Below are 8,927 nucleotides of genomic sequence, written 5' to 3' on the forward strand. Positions count from 1 at the left end.
GTCTCAGCACTAGAAGTACAACACCATCAGTAAATATTACCTTTAAGGCGTAGGCTTCATACCTGTTGACTTATCGTCATAGTCACTCATTTTCTTATCTTGGGCTAACTTTCCCAACAAAGCTTCTTTTATTCAGCCGCTAGTTTCCCTGAATGACGTGTGGTTAGTTTGATATAATATGAAAATTGTAACGTTTGATGTAATAAGGAAATACATTTTGTTAATTTGTAAACTCATTAAGTTCAGGTATAGTACTGGCATTTTGTTCGGATGATCATGTTATATATATATAAAGACAAAAGAAAGCCAAGTACTTTGATCTTCCTCCGAATACTTTACTCAAGGTGGAGTTCTCTGGCAACATGGTTCATAGTTCACACAGCACAGGACAGCTACATTAATTCATATATCATTACATCATTTCTCAATGCAAAGTAGATCTTAGCTAACCTAAACTTTTTTAAAACAATACTTCTGTTTCGCTACTCTTTTTTACGTCAAGATTATACACACAGATTATGATTGTCTGATTAATCCATGAGAAGCTGCTACATGTGACACTAACACCTGCTGGCGATTTACTGTTACGATTGACTAATAGTTCACGCTTTCGTCCAAAAAAACCCATAAACAACACAGACAATTTATGAAAATGGAAGTACACTCTGGGTCAAGAGAGAGAAGCCAACGTGGAAGTGCCTGAAACCTGTATTCTCTTGAATGGCCAACAGGGGACAACTCTACTGGTTGTTTCAATAGAAGAATTATGAGAAAATGACTCATTCCTTGATTTGATCATTGATCCCTATTCTCTTCTTTAATACAGCGTCATCTTGTAATAATAAGGTTCAGGTTTTAGAGTCAAATAAAAGCACTGTATGCATTGGGGGCAAGGATACCGTGTGATTGACAGTTAGCAGTTCAATGGGTGCAAGTTGCAGGTGGGCGTGGAGTGTCCTTGAGCTCACAGTAAGGCTCCACCCCCTGCTCATCCAATTATGGATTCTTACGACTATTTGCAGCATAATTCTGTATTTGCATGTGTTGTGACTTTTTGCACCGCATATGTCGCCAAAGTAATGAAGTTGTTTTCTTAATTTGCACGTGTTTTTTCTATTTGCGTGTGTTTTCTTAATTAGCACTGTGTTGAGCTCTCAAGCTCTCAAACGTAGATTCTTTTGGTTTAAAAAGATCAAGATGGCGCTGGACAAAATGTCAAATGTCAAAATGCGGCCCAAAAATTTCAAATTAAATCAACAAATAAATAAATAAATGCAGTTTAAAAAGTTGTATATGTTATATTCACTGCCACTAGATGTCTCACTAGCACCAATGGTAAACCACTATGCACACATTATCTACTTTTTTCAATATTAATAATAATAGCAATATAACATAATATATATTTTTTCTTTTTGAAGAAGTTTGAAATTGAAAAACCTACAGTACAGCTGTTAATACATAAAAATATAGATTTTGTCACTGTTGTTCAATGGTGTCTATTAAGTAGTAAAAACATTCTATTCTTAAATTGTACACTTGACAATCTTGAAAACATGCATCACATTCAAGAGATTTATTGGTCACTCATCAAATCGTCACATTTTCATGTCTTACTTTTCTTTAAAGATTATGCATATGATACTCACTACCAGGAGATTTCACACGAGCACCAATGGTAAGCAAAAGTTGTTGGGTGTTTTAATAATTGCACACGCAAACTACCTAACCACAATAAGAGTTGTTAATACAGTATTTATATTATGGGTTATATAACTATTCAATGAATCTATAAAGGTTTATTAACCCACATAGTGACACTGACACCTGGTGGAAATTCCTTGGTACTACTGACTAACAGTAAGAACTTTCCTTCCTTTCAGCTCATATAACACGCAAGGAAACAGGAAATTTCAAACATGCATCACACTGAAGACATAACTTAGTTCAATAATCAACTTTTGTAGTGTCAAGTTTGATGTATTTCTCTCCAGCCTTAAATACATATTTACTGATATAGATGGATAATAAAAAGAGAGGAAAACAAACATTCCACAATGAGCTGGATGTCAGACAAGCAAACTCAACACAACATGAATTACAGCAGGATGTGATGAGAAATACAGAAGAGGATTAAGTTCTCCAGATTTTTTCCAGAGGAGATTTCAGCATCTGAGCTCGTCAGGCCTTACAGGTGGAGAGTCCGTACCCCAGACAAGCCCATTCATTGGTCATCTCCATGAAACCCGGGCAGACGTCAGGCCACAAGCTAAAAAAACACTAATATCACTAATACTCACATGGACACAGATGGCTTGAATATTATATTTTAGCAAAGCATAACCAAAGCAATGCATAATGTAAGTAATGCTCCTGATGGTGCACTCACCTGCCAGCAGGTTGTGGAGGTTGCAGTAGTTGAGGCCACCGTCGAGAAGGCTGGAGAAGCTGAGAGAAACAGACTTACCCTGGAAAAACATGAAGTGCGTTCATAAATAAACTAGTCAAACACAATAACTGATTTTTAGTAGTGATCGTTCGTAGTAATTTTGTGCCGCCATGTTGTAGGCCCACATTCAAACCAAGACATTTCTTTATTGATGTTAACATATTATTTTATTTTTTATTTTGTCAGTAGCTTATTTTGCATAAATAAAAGAAAAGTGTGAGCCTCTGCATTGTAAGCCTACGTCACATGGAAGCCTGCACGCACTGAAATAAGCCACTAAGCCTGCATTCACATCAAATATTAAAACGACAGGACGTTATGAAAGTGGTTTATGTCAATATTCTATTGTGTTTTACACCCCTGAAAACCACAAAAAGACCAAAACAAGGTGAATTATTAACACGTACTCAGCAAAAGTCTGTTAATTGGCAGCTTCAGAGAGTTTAATGCATTCATTTCCTGCATGATGAAAAAACTACAGCACCCATTTGGATTAGATGATCATTTAGCGCTTTAATTACACTTTTACATTAATGAGCTGAATATTTGTATCTTCTGTATGTAATACGCTTGAGGCTGAGAGCCACAGAAAGAAAGAAACTTAAAGATGAATTAGCTTAAAGTTTCCTCCATTTTAACTTGAATAAAGAAATGAATTGTAATGAAACGAGGGACCAGCTCTCTCATAATGTTTTTGGCTCTGAAAACGCAGCGGGTGTTTGCAGCGTCTCTAACTTTCTGCAGAGCTTTTTCTAATTGCAGCTGAGCAGAAGTGTGTGAATACTCACAGACACGCGGCAGCCGCCCGTCAGGACGGAGGGACTGAAGGTGAAGGTCGTGTTCTCGGCCTGAAGCCCGTCTGCGGATGTGTGGTTGGCTTTGATCATTAGAGGAGTGGCCGACACAAGCTGGAGCAACGAGACAACAAGGTCAAGGTCTCAATTCGCACACAGGTTTTTTTATATACTTGAATTGGAGATGTTGATGAATGAAGCCAAGCGTAAATTTAATCAGGAAGATTTTCTCTATGACCTATTAATTCACAATTCTCTCTCTCCTCCTCTTCTAATCAGCTGACTGTGGGTGTTCACGGGAATCGCTGTCAAACTTTAAATCTGCTCCCCTCTCTCCTGCTGGTCGAGATCAGTCATCGGCCCATTCAGATCCTCAACGTGATCTACATCCCATCAACCACCACCAGTGTCTAGACCCTGGTTCCTTTCCCTGTCCATAGAGTGTAGATGAAGATGGACGACATGATAGCTCCCTAAAAGTGAAGCCAAAGCATCTCAATCACCTCCTGGTGGCTGGCAGCTGTATAGGTCATAAATCCTGCCTCCATCTTGTTAATGGATAGGACATGGACCAAATAAAAAGTCAAAGTTCACATGAAATACATTTTTCTCAAAGATGGGTTCTTTCACTTTATGTTCTTATCACACTGAAGTTTGTTCAAGTGCTGATTTATCTGATGCTACGAAAGTGGGCTGATTGGTCCATATGGAATATTTTGTCTTCATCTCTTGACACTGGGAGGAAGAGGAGCAGTGTCGTCCATCTTTATATACATATATCTATGCTGTCAACCTTCACGAGGGAGCTAAACACCAGATGGACTCAAATTCATATCACATCACTTTATTCTCTAATTGTTAACGTCAATACGTTTTCATTCCTTTTTATTTGAGCTCTCTCCTAATTGAAATGCTGTTATAACTATTCTCTGGAACCGATTTCCTTGGATTTAAATCACAGTGGAAGACTGGTTCATACCATGTGGTGACAGTCATCACAAGTGGTCAGAGGGCTGAAGGCTTGAATCTGTTCAAGAGAGTGTGGTTTGAAAACACGACACAAACTAACATTTGCTATTCCTGCGTTTAAAAAAGAAACATCATTTCTACAGCAGCATTCCAACACAGAGACATAAAACCCTCTATAAAAAAAACAGATCGGCGAGCTGTACCTACCAGAGCGTGTCGCAAAAGGCGTGGTCAGGAATGGGAAGGGCAGGAAAAGATCCGACCACTGCGATGAGAGCAGCAGCCGGCAGCAGCATCCCCGTGGTCATGATGAACAGAGTCAGCTGAGTGTGGGTGGCTGAGTTTGATCCTGCAGATTCATACATGTGTATCACAAGGTCCACAAGCGAGGCTCGAAATCAATTCGGTCAAGGCTGTTACTTCTTAGTCTTGTGCCAACTGTTGTGTTCCCTCACACAATAAAAAAGTTTTCTTCTGAATTATTTTGGTTTTGGTTCGTTTCCTAACATTTGCTCTCGGTTGCGCCATTTGGCCTCTTTTCCTGAGGAATTGAGGAGACAACAGTTTTAAATTCTAGTCTGATTCCATTATTTCTAGAATGTGTTTCAATATAGTTTCAGGCAAACAACCAAAAAGGATGAAGTCACAGTGTTACGTCTCATGTGTGACTCTATTTCATTCCACTCCATTTTCTTCTACGTCGGGTTGCGACATTGACATACTGCCGAAGATCTGATGATATGATTCAAAGAAGGCTGGATACTCTGAACTGCTGTTCACTGCATATACATAACAGTTTGAGCTTTACCCTTTAGAAAGATATAACCTTCTCCTTCAGGAGTTTGGCTCCAGAATATGTGATATATGGTGAGCCCAGCGATATCCAGTTGATACGGATCTACCTCCTGCACCAGCTCAGGCTCTATCCCAGCCGGAGAGGGGTACAGTACATGTAGAGCTGCAGGTTTACAGGTTTACAGTATGTGTAGAATGTAAACGCTGAGTCACATTTATCACTGAAATAAAAGAAAAGTCTACAGCTTCGATTTGTGCTATAATATTCCGTCTTTTTTTGTGAGTGAGTGAAGTCCCCCAACAGAACTATAGAGTCCCCAGGGAGGAGCCTTTCCGAGATCCCAGCCAAAGATTCCACGAAGGCCGGATACTCCAAACTGCTGTCACTGCAGTCAGAGCTGTTCCCTTTGCAAAGAGGCAACCGTCTCAGTCAATACTACAAAAGGGATAAACTCTCACCTCGCAACTTAACTGAATCGGTCATGAAGTGCAGCATCCCTGAATTGAGAAACAGTTTAAAGCTGTGTCTCAACAATGTGGGTATCCAGACCAGCCCACCGGCAAAATGATATGGTTTCTGGATTTGTTGATTTGAAAATGTGAATTTAATTAGCAAGTTGTTGTTTTTTCTCACTGTTTATCTTCCTTGCCTTTATTTGCAGGCTCTTCAAGGTGCCGTGCGCTCAGCAGCTCAGCGCTCTGCTGAACCAGGTGTTTCTTGGAGCATGAACGATTGTGACGATTAGGAAGAGAAGTGCACGTACGAGGTAAGTCAGGGTGGAGGTGGAATGAGGAGATGCATGGGTGCAAATTTCTTCAGACAAACAGGAGGTTTTTGAAAATTTTAATTTCCACTTGATAAACCGAGCACATAAGAGACATAAGTCTCTTTATGATTAGCACCAGTTATCTTTATCAGTGGACATGGACATTTTTATTTGAAAAAGTAAAACACTAAAACGATTGTTAAAGATGATTTATTCCAGGTTTGGTAAGAAAAGCTACACTTTTTAAATTAAGAGTTGGTTTGTTATCCTTAAACATTTTTGCAATATCCAGATTTTAAAGACATCTTTATATTTAGTGGGGTAATAAGATTATTGAAGTTTCAACATAAAGATCAGTTGGTGGAAGCTGTTGATCTAGTTGGACAGTTTCCATCCATATATAACTGGAAAAGAATCCTACTAATCAAAGTGTGTTATCAGACCTTCTCCGTGCTGCAGCTTGATCCAGTTCTGTGAGTTTGTCTGTGTTTCTGTTTCTCAGCTCATGGAGGACGCGCCCTCATTCATGATGGTCAACCACACGTCCCCGATCACCAACAAACCAGCACAATCAACTTTTATCTCAACCCCCCTACAGGACCGTCTTTCTGCAAAATAAAGGTATTAAATAATGCTGCAGGAAGTGATGCATGATAAACCAAGTGTAGAATCGGGGGATTTATTCATATTTAAGGACACAAACTAACCAAAATATAAATATCCCAAACTGGGGCACCATACAGCAGTAACACCCCCACCATTGAAACAATGAATAAATGCCGTTTATTCATGGTGTTCCGGAAATACATGGAGCTGTAACGCTGAGTTAATCCTTCTCACATGTCAACAAAAGCACACCTCTGAAAACGATGAGCGATCTAATGTGGGCCTAACTTTGAACAATGTCCACAGTCTGAAATCTGCTGGTCTCCCTCAGCGACTGTGTTTTGTTCTAAAAGTGTTTCACAGCCATTACGATTTCTCGCTCGTCTACAATATCTGGTGACTGGAGGGCGAGGAGACGTCGAGATACACAGAACTCATTGTTCACGTTTGCTATGTGATGTGGAGAATCATCACGCTGGATGAAGCCATTAGAAGATGGTCAATTGTTCATGAAATGGACGGACGTGGCAAATACTCAGATAGAATGTGGTGTTCAAACCATGTTGAATTATTGTACAAGGCCCAGAGTGTGAAGAGACTTCACATCACCAACACCAGCCAATTCAGATTCATCAGAGCATTCAGACCATAGCCTTATCCCCATAGATAGATAGAGCGATAGATAGATAGATAGATAGATATAGATAGAGCGATAGATAGATAGATAGATAGATAGAGCTATAGATAGATAGATAGAGCGATAGATAGATAGATAGATAGATAGATAGAGCGATAGATAGATAGATAGATAGAGCAGATAGATAGATAGATAGATAGATAGATAGATCGATAGATAGATAGATAGATAGATAGATAGATAGAGCGATAGATAGATAGATAGATAGATAGATAGATAGATAGATAGATAGATAGAGCGATAGAGGGATAGATAGATAGATAGATAGAGCGATAGATAGAGCGATAGATAGATAGATAGATAGATAGATAGAGCGATAGATAGATAGATAGAGATAGATAGATAGATAGATAGATAGATAGAGCGATAGATAGATAGATAGAGCGATAGATAGATAGATATAGAGAGATAGATAGATAGATAGATAGATAGATATAGATAGATAGATAGATAGAGATAGATAGATAGATAGATAGATAGATAGATAGATAGATAGATAGAGCGATAGATAGATAGATAGATAGATAGATAGATAGATAGATAGATAGATAGATAGATAGATAGATAGATAGATAGAGCATAGATAGATAGATAGATAGATAGATAGATAGATAGATAGATAGAGCTAAAGGGTCATGTAGAAGATTAAAGATCAAACTTCTCACACTTGTTGGACGTATGCATCTTGTTTCAGTGAGTCCCATGTCTTGTCTTGGCTGTTTAACATGTGATCTGGGTGTCAAGATTTCAAGCAAATTACAAAGGAAACCAAATAATCCTTGACCTCTTTTCCTGAGGTGTTTATACAATCAGCCTTTGTCTCATTCTGTTGAGACAAAGGGCTTTAAAAGGTTTCACAGTGAAGGACTGAACACTCAAGATTCCAAACTCCACCGAGGCCAAGATGAGTGTTAGAGCTGTGTTCGTCATCTCAGCCTTGATGCTGCCCCTGCTGCTGCTGTCCGCCACCTCGACTGCAGACCAGCAGTTGGCAGACTGCAAAATGATATGGTTTCTGGATCTGTTTGATTTAAGGTTAGCATTAATTCTGGAAGTTGTTCTTTTTTTCTTACTTTTCTCTTTCTTGCTTTTATTCACAGGCTCGCCAAGATGCCTTGTGCCATATCCCTCAGTGCACTGATCAACCAGGTGAAGATTTGGAGCAAAAACCAGTGTAGTGGTCCTCAAGAGAAGTGCATGTACAAGGTGAGTTTCATCAAACCTTTTCTGACAAACTGTAGGTTTTATACTATAACTACCTGAGTATTTGAATATTCACAACTCTGTAATAGCTTATTTTAAATCATCCAACAGGAGATCATCGTCTAGATCCAGATGTTAGCTTCCTTTTCTCCTCATGTGTCATATCAGGCAAATTACTCTTAAGTTAATAGGCAAATTATAGATGATACAAACTGTGAGTGAATGAAGGAATAAATAAATAACTAAGAGCACTTTAAGTTGTTTATATATGTTGCAATGATGAGAAATAAATCATTAAAAGACCTTAAATGCAGAGTCAAAGAGCAGGAGTCAAATGTAAAAAACAGAATAAAGTTCCTTACTGAAGAAGCTCTGGAGTTAAAAATTATCACAATTATCTGGATTTGACAAATATACATTTATAAGATCTAGAGAAACAGGATGTGACGAGGAGGAAACAAAACACTCACAGATATATATGAAGATATATATTTAACAATCTTTTTTATCAATCCTCATACACTATTTTAATACCCACATGTAATGTCTGTGTCCTTATGTTAATGTGATTGTTTAAATGATGTTTTATTTCCTTTTTTATTTTATTTACCTCAGTTCTGAATTCCTTTAAATCCTGTATCAACCAT

This window comes from Hippoglossus stenolepis, chromosome 13 (assembly GCF_022539355.2).
Source record: "Hippoglossus stenolepis isolate QCI-W04-F060 chromosome 13, HSTE1.2, whole genome shotgun sequence".
NCBI classification, from domain to species: domain Eukaryota; kingdom Metazoa; phylum Chordata; class Actinopteri; order Pleuronectiformes; family Pleuronectidae; genus Hippoglossus; species Hippoglossus stenolepis.